Raw genomic sequence first — 7,581 nt, 5'->3', positions numbered from 1 at the left:
GTGATTGTTATAAGGCAACATGCGCCTATTAATCTTATATTTATAGCTCGGCACGTTTAGTGTTAACTCTGACGAGGTTCGACTATACTTTTACGTTCGGTTCCATTTTCTTTTTAAACTTCCTGAATCATACAAGCAGCTTTGATATTCGGAATTTCTTCAAGAAGAGAACATCTACTATGATCATTAGTAAATCTTAGTGCGAATCTTAAGCGAATCTTAATGTAAAATACAAATTTCCTACTTCAATTACAAGAAACTGGAATGAAACAGAATTCGTCTAATGTTATCACTGTTTTGAATTACACGTACACATTTTCGTTATAAAATCCGATGTCCAATCATTAGTCTACCGATTTTCTTGATAATTTTAGTGGACTGATTATGATGGTGATCATTGAAATGATGCGAGACAGGTTCGTAGAAGTCGGGGATTTCGTTTTGAATCGGATCGGCGGCCGTCGGCAACGTATGTCGTTTCACACTGGCTGCGCAGATCGTCGATTAGGCTATCACCGGGCCCGATCGTGAACAGTCGAATAGGATCGATCGCGAGCTATCCATTACCGTAATCCACTTTGCGCCGTGTTTCTTTATGATGCAGATGTTCCTCCGACACCGTTGCACAAGGGTCGGCCCTCGTGACACTGCGATATGCAAATCGTCACGCGTTTTAATCCCGTTTCGAAACGTCGGGGACCGCGTTGTCTAAAGTCACACCGTTCGACCAAGTCACTTTTCGGAGATCTCAATCGCGAGGCTACTTTTCCATACACACACAGTTTGCTCTTTATCCTCGTCTCGTGCAATCTTTTCGGTTCTTTAATCCTCCGAGAGCCGCTGGTGTTAAGAGCTAGCATTTTTACATTGAAAAATTGAATTTTCTCTATGAAGCATACATATACAGTTAGGAGCAAAAAACTGATCACGTACACTTTAAATCAGAATAACTTTTTTATGAATGGACCAAACGACTTCAATTTCTCTGTAATGTTAGAAGAATTAGTTTAGTAAATGACATCTAAAAAATATGTTGAAAAAATGCATTTGCTCGAAAAGTGGTGAGAGTCCGAAAATTTTGAAAAATTGCAATTTTTACCACTTTTGATCGTTTATAACTCGTAAACCAATTTCAATGAAATTTTCGGAGCGTATATAAATAATTTATACGAGTTGACCAAACACATCTTTTAAATTTTCGTTATTCAAGTCGTCTGGTCCATTCATAAAAAAGTTATTCTGATTTAAAGTGTGTGTGATCAGTTTTGCTCCTAACTGTACAACCCATATATGTTAAAAAAAAATTTCCGAGTTTATTTCTGTCCGCTATAGTCATCACCTCCCGATCCTCTTGACTCTAGGGGTTAATACGAAAAGATTTAATGCAAGAATTTAGTAGAAAGAATCCAGTAGATCATTGAAAAGATGTGTTGCAAAATTTATTGTATTCCGGAAAACACTTCTAGAGTCTTCAGTTTACTCATAGATAGTAAAATTAACTCTGTCCTTATACATATAATTAATTATATTATATTATATGTAGTTATATTATTGAATAACGCATCCTAACATAATTCTCAGCGATTTCCACTGGAAACGTGTTTTCTCGGGGGGCGACAGGACATTAAAAAAGGATCAACGAGACTGCAGAGAGTATCGCTCAGTTAGAAACGCGTCTTGGTACCTGCGCCGTGCACGCGTCGCGTACTCATTGTCCCGTGACGTTGATTTGACGTAATTGCCACCAGGAAGGAGACGAGCGGGGCAGAAATGATTGGGATAAGCCGGAATAAGCCGGGATAAGCCGAGCGTGGATCACGAACGGGCTCTCTCGTGAACTCTGACGTAGCTTTTCTCTATCGTCTGCCCTCCAAGGGGACGATAGAAAACACCTCGCACCCTCTGATATCGCGCGCTCGGATCCGTCCAACGGATTTATTTCAATCCACCGAAACCCCTGCCACCACCGGATCCTACTCCTTGGCAACAAATTAATTTTTGTACCGCCCCGTGCAATTTACAGTACGCTTTCCTAATCCGAATTCTACTAAAATGTTACTCCCTTGATTTCCAAGTCAGAACGTCCTTTAAAAATCTATTGCATTGACTCTGGAGGAGAAAATTAATTTTTCAAGCACCGAGTCCACTGTTTTTAAGCATTAGATCAATCATGCTAATAATGAATTAACCCTTATTACTTAGATTACCGACTTCCAATTTCTCTTCCTAACTTTTGTAATAAAAATGTGTGTTGAAACTGTAAAGTACAGCATATCCTTGAATATCGTGGAAATTTTTGGTTGTTGGCGAGTAATTATTAGACTGCGTATTGCATGCATTTATGACAAAAATGTGTAGGTGCCATAAACAATTTTGTAACAGAAGGAAAGTTACAATAATCAAGGAATATCGACATATTATTTTCAGCTTGTTAATATGATTAATTAAAGAATGAAATGTGTATCTGGACACCGTCTCTGGCGATTAAAAGAAACAACTTTTATTTTGCATGAAGATTCGCAGCCTGGTAATTATATTATTAATAACATAGATGTTCGGGTTTACCAAAATTTTCCAGTAAACGCTAGATCCCTTAGAATTATAAAACGGCTATGAAGAAATGTCAAAGGCGCCGTTGAGTAGAGACAGGGGTGCGATACAGGTTGACAGGGTATCCGAGGAAGGGTTGCCGATTATCCGGTCGCGTATTTACGAGGTTGCACCGAGTCGTGATTAGCATGTCACCTAATTCGGCGTGTCCGGAACATTTATTTAAATTTTACGCTGTTCCCTGATGCAGATGCGCGAAGGGGGTAAGAAGGGGTAGCTCCGAGGACATCCGGGATCCGTGAAATCGCGTGCCCCCTCGAGGACAAAGGAACCCCGTACATTCGTACCACGTACACCCGACTAATTGGCTTGCTCTCGATCCTTCGAGATAATATTCGTTTCCTTTCTCTTCGTTCTACAACTTCAAAGCACCGACACACGCCATACAGTCGCGGGCATTTGCATGGAATAGATGGAACTTGAAAATGGTCATTATGCGAATCTTTATGCAAAACAAAAGATGTCTGTATCTTTTCCGAGAAGGGACAGCTACATAAAAATTAATTTCCTTTGTCAATCATTTTAATAAGCTGTAGATAATGTTCCAGTAATATTAAATTCATCTGATGCCTGTTCTGTTTCGCCTATTCACTTTAGCTAGAAATGCATCAAATCTCTAACCGTTACAGAGTCGCGTTACAATAATTGTTTAAGCGCATCCGACCGCCGATAATATTAAAACTTCGATATCATTTTAATCGGCAGTCTCTGCGGAATCATCTCGATCAAGAAACACGTCTGTAGCTCCAGTAGTTGAGGCGCAATAAATTGTCAAAGTTGGGGAACTATCGATTACGAGAACTGGAGAACTTGTCATCGCTGATTCGTGTTGATCGCGGAGGATCGCGGTTGATCATCCGCTCGTGGCGGTTGTTATTAGAAAATAGCTGGCAGCATAGCTGATCTGTTTAATTGAATCGAGGACAAGCATGAATCCCGAGGATTCCGTGCGCATAGCGATCTAGCACCCCCGATTGCGGGGCTTAGGGTTGTCTCTCTCTCTCTTTCCCTGCTTCTCTCGCATGCTCAGGTGTCCGCTCCCACAGGCTTGGTCCTTCGCCCGGGGATATTTAAGTGTTTGACGTTCGCATTACGCCGGAATCCACTCGCTCCTCGGCCGAGACGGAGGAGCAATCGCGAAAGTTTGCTTCCACGACAGAACACAATGGGAGGAACGCTCTTTGGAAATTTCTACGCAAACGTTAACACTGAACTTAAGCACGAAATATGTGGAAGTGAAACGCCTTAGAGAGTGAGAATATTACTTGAACTTGGACTAAATAAAGAAGTCGATTCAGTCCTACGAAAGCGTTTTTATATAATTTAAATAATTGTGTATAGTGGTTCTCGATCGACTGCGTTCTTTTCAAATTACCATAAAAGCCACCATAAATGCCTTTGCCGACTAAAAATGAATACAACGTCCCAAAGAGTATTTATAATTAAGGAATAAACAAACTATTTTGTGTGTAAAGATTGCACCAATAAAAATAACATATACCACAATTTGAGAAAGGCTGATCTACAGTCCTAGAAACATTCATTTTGCAACGTTAAAATTTTACGGACTTTTTGTGAAATCGACCGGAAGTCCGTTCAATTTTTCACGCCGCGAGAGAAAGGGTTTTGCGCGTCCGATCGGAAAAATCGGACGCGAAAGGGGTGGGAAAAAGATGTTCCACAAGCCCCAACGGTTCAACCGCGGAAGGGTGAAGATCCATGGATCGTTCTCGATTCTCCGATTCGTTCCTTCCTTGCAGCGAGTTCAGCGAGAGGGAAAATCGTCAGATTCCCGAATTCGGCATGACCAATCGCTGCTCTCGACGATAAATATGCGTTGATCGCTGAAGTATGCGACCACAGATTTTACAACCCTGATGTTAATACACCTTTGCTGCTATTGAACCCTTAACGCATAACTACCCTCTCGAGAAAATGAACATTGAAGGGTTGATCGGGAATTCCAGATGTTTCGTTTAAAGCCCAGGAAACTTTCAGACTAATAATTAGAAATAATAACAGAAAATTAAGATCGAGAATCCCAGATAAAGTCACCCTAAGCCCACTAATTCCTTATCTATATAATAATTAGAAAATTAAGATCAAGAATCCCAGATAAAACCACCCTAAGCCACAACGAATTATAAAAAAATTATAAATATTTGAAATTCTAGTAATTTTATTTTACAAATATTGTACGGCCTCGTCGGGGTAATTAAATACCATGCAGTATATTGCAAGCAGAGTGCAACTAGCGCTCATTAGCGCGGCGCGCAGCACCTGCCCGTACTATGTCATAATTTATGAGAGCGACAGGGTAACGATTAGGTAATAAATAGTGGGACACGACCCATCCAGCCTTTCCTCCCTCTCCCCCTCTCTCTCTTGTTCACCCTTCCTACGTCTCTCGGTCTCTGTTTCGGGCCGAGCTCTCCATTCGTTTCCATCGACTCGGGGGAGTGAATTAATAAAAAGACCCCCGGCTGCTCCTCGGCGCACAGATGTGGACCCTCCGCGAGGGGGCTGTTTCTTTTATTTTTATTGCCAAGGGTTAATAGAATAGTTTGCATTCTCCGAATGTCGGAGTACAAAGGTATATTACATTCTCTGCGAACGAGCGAACACAGGATCGTTTAAAAAGCCACCCCCACCTGCAGACCTCGCTTTCTCTGGAGGAAATGATCGATGGATACACAACCCCTTCTTGCTCTTAACGATTCGCAATCTTCCTCTCAAGATCAAAAAAGAAGAATTCTATGTGTTGCTTTTCATCGTCGTGAAAATTTTACAAATTATCAGAAGACGCCAGCAATTTTCTAGTTTTAAATTGCTATTTCTATTTTTAATAGACCCTTCCTTTCATAATTTAGATAAATTGATACATCGATATTCTCGTTCAGGAAATTTCTTTGGGGAACGATCCGCAGCATGTGACTCACAGGGTTACAATTTCGTAACGAGTGTTAAACAATTTAAGCCACGCGAAAAAACGTTGTAATGCTTGTGTACCTCGGAAGGGGAGATGATGGCCTCTCGCGGCGCCGATAGTTACACGAATAGGGTGAACGCACGAGGGTTCGAGCTATCTATGCTTGCGTGAGATCGCAAATTCGAAAATCCCGTCGACTATCGATCGTCCTCACCATTGTACCAAAAAATGATTAGTAGAAATCGTAAAAAACACTGAACAACCCTTCCAGCTATACTAAAGCTCCCGGTTATAGAAAAATTTCTACATACTTCTATATCTGTGGACTTTATAAATTGATTCACAAACTCAAGATATAAAAACAAGAAATTAAAAAAATCACGTAAAAGCAAAAAATTACGAAATTGCTATGCATTTTTACCTCTGCGAACAATTACAAATTGATTTACACTCGACTCATAAAAATATGTCGAACGCGTGAAAAATTGTTGGCATCAAGATAAATGCGACTGTTTTTTAGTAGTCTACACCGAGATCCGAATGATTCACCTGCGAGTACGGAGCGCGTGTCCTAGGACAACGGGGGAGGCGCGGTTATTCAAATCCGCTCGCGTATTTAAATCCCGCCCCCGTTAAATGCAAAACAAGACGAAAGGGGGACAGAAAAACCATAAATCACGGTAAAAACGCGCACGTGCGACCACTCGACGCCCGAAACCGAACGAAAACTATTAACCCCGTTACACGGGCCCCTGTCGCTACCCTTGTTCAACGGGGGCGATGATGATCGGCAACGAGTTTTGCATACGTTCCAATTTCGTTCGGCACCACTGCGATTTCTATTATTAAATTGTCCCAATGGCTCGCAATGTTCACATTACACATTGTTGGGTAACGCGAGCATATAGAAACAAGACGGTCATCTGTTCATATTTCATTGCAACGAACAAACCTTTGAGAGAATGTAATACAACCCGACGGGAGACGTCGAGGATCTATAAAAATGTTTACCAATAATTCTTTTCAGCGTTCATCAACAACGCCGAACATTTAATTGTGGATGAAATACAATTTAGTTAATCGTGCAGAGATGATGAAAAACAAGCACGTTTGCATAGATGTTAACGTGAAAATGGGCGCTACACGTGGACTAGTCAAGTAACCATAATATTAAGCATTTTTCAATAAAAAAAAAAGTATTGAACATTTGTAATTTCGCTGACGGCAGCGTTTCAGAGATTCAGCGTAAAAAATGACGGAGATTCTTCCGATTTCACAGAAGAATAAATGAACGAATCAAGACGTAAGGCTAGAGAATGCTTACCGGAAGTGGTTGCTCCTCTAGCAGTCTGGAGCCACTCTAATCGTCGCAATGGCACCGGTCGGGCCAGGCCCTCGCACGGACAAGTTCTTGCGAGTGCACAGCCGATTGCAGACGAGTGCACTCGGCAACGGAGGCTGCATTGATCAGGCGCGGCGATCCGTGAAACGTGTTTAGCTTGTTGGCACACAGAACTCCACGGGACACAGTCTAACACTCGCGAACGAGCCCACGTGCGCGCACCAACGAATCCAGATTCGAGATCGGTTCGTTTCACACGCGAGGCGCGATCAAAGCGACCATCCGCCTCGGAATCGAGACCAACACTGTCGAACTGCCCCCCAATGGGGGTCTATTTATCATTCTACCTTTTTTCCTTCGCAAGTTTCCATTAGAAGTGAAAATGTTCGGGCCCCGATGGTCGTAAATCTCCCACTTGAAAATGGAGAAGTGTCTTCGAGGAGTATTATTGTCACTATTATTATTGCCGCCCGAGGAATTACTATAGACTGCTTTTATGCAGAATAAAAATTGTTTCTATCCATTTCAAGGATCAAGGACAATATAGATATTTCTTTCTTTTATTAATAATATTCTTCATTTTTCATTATTACAATTCTTAATCGATTGTCATCCGAGGAATCCTTTCTTGTAAATCACTGAGAAGGTTGAGAAGGGTCCAGGCTCTTTCTTAATTACTATAGACTACTTTTATGCAGAA

This window comes from Lasioglossum baleicum, chromosome 12, assembly GCF_051020765.1.
Source record: "Lasioglossum baleicum chromosome 12, iyLasBale1, whole genome shotgun sequence".
Taxonomy (NCBI): Eukaryota; Metazoa; Arthropoda; class Insecta; order Hymenoptera; family Halictidae; genus Lasioglossum; species Lasioglossum baleicum.
Note: the sequence above shows the minus strand (reverse complement) of the source record.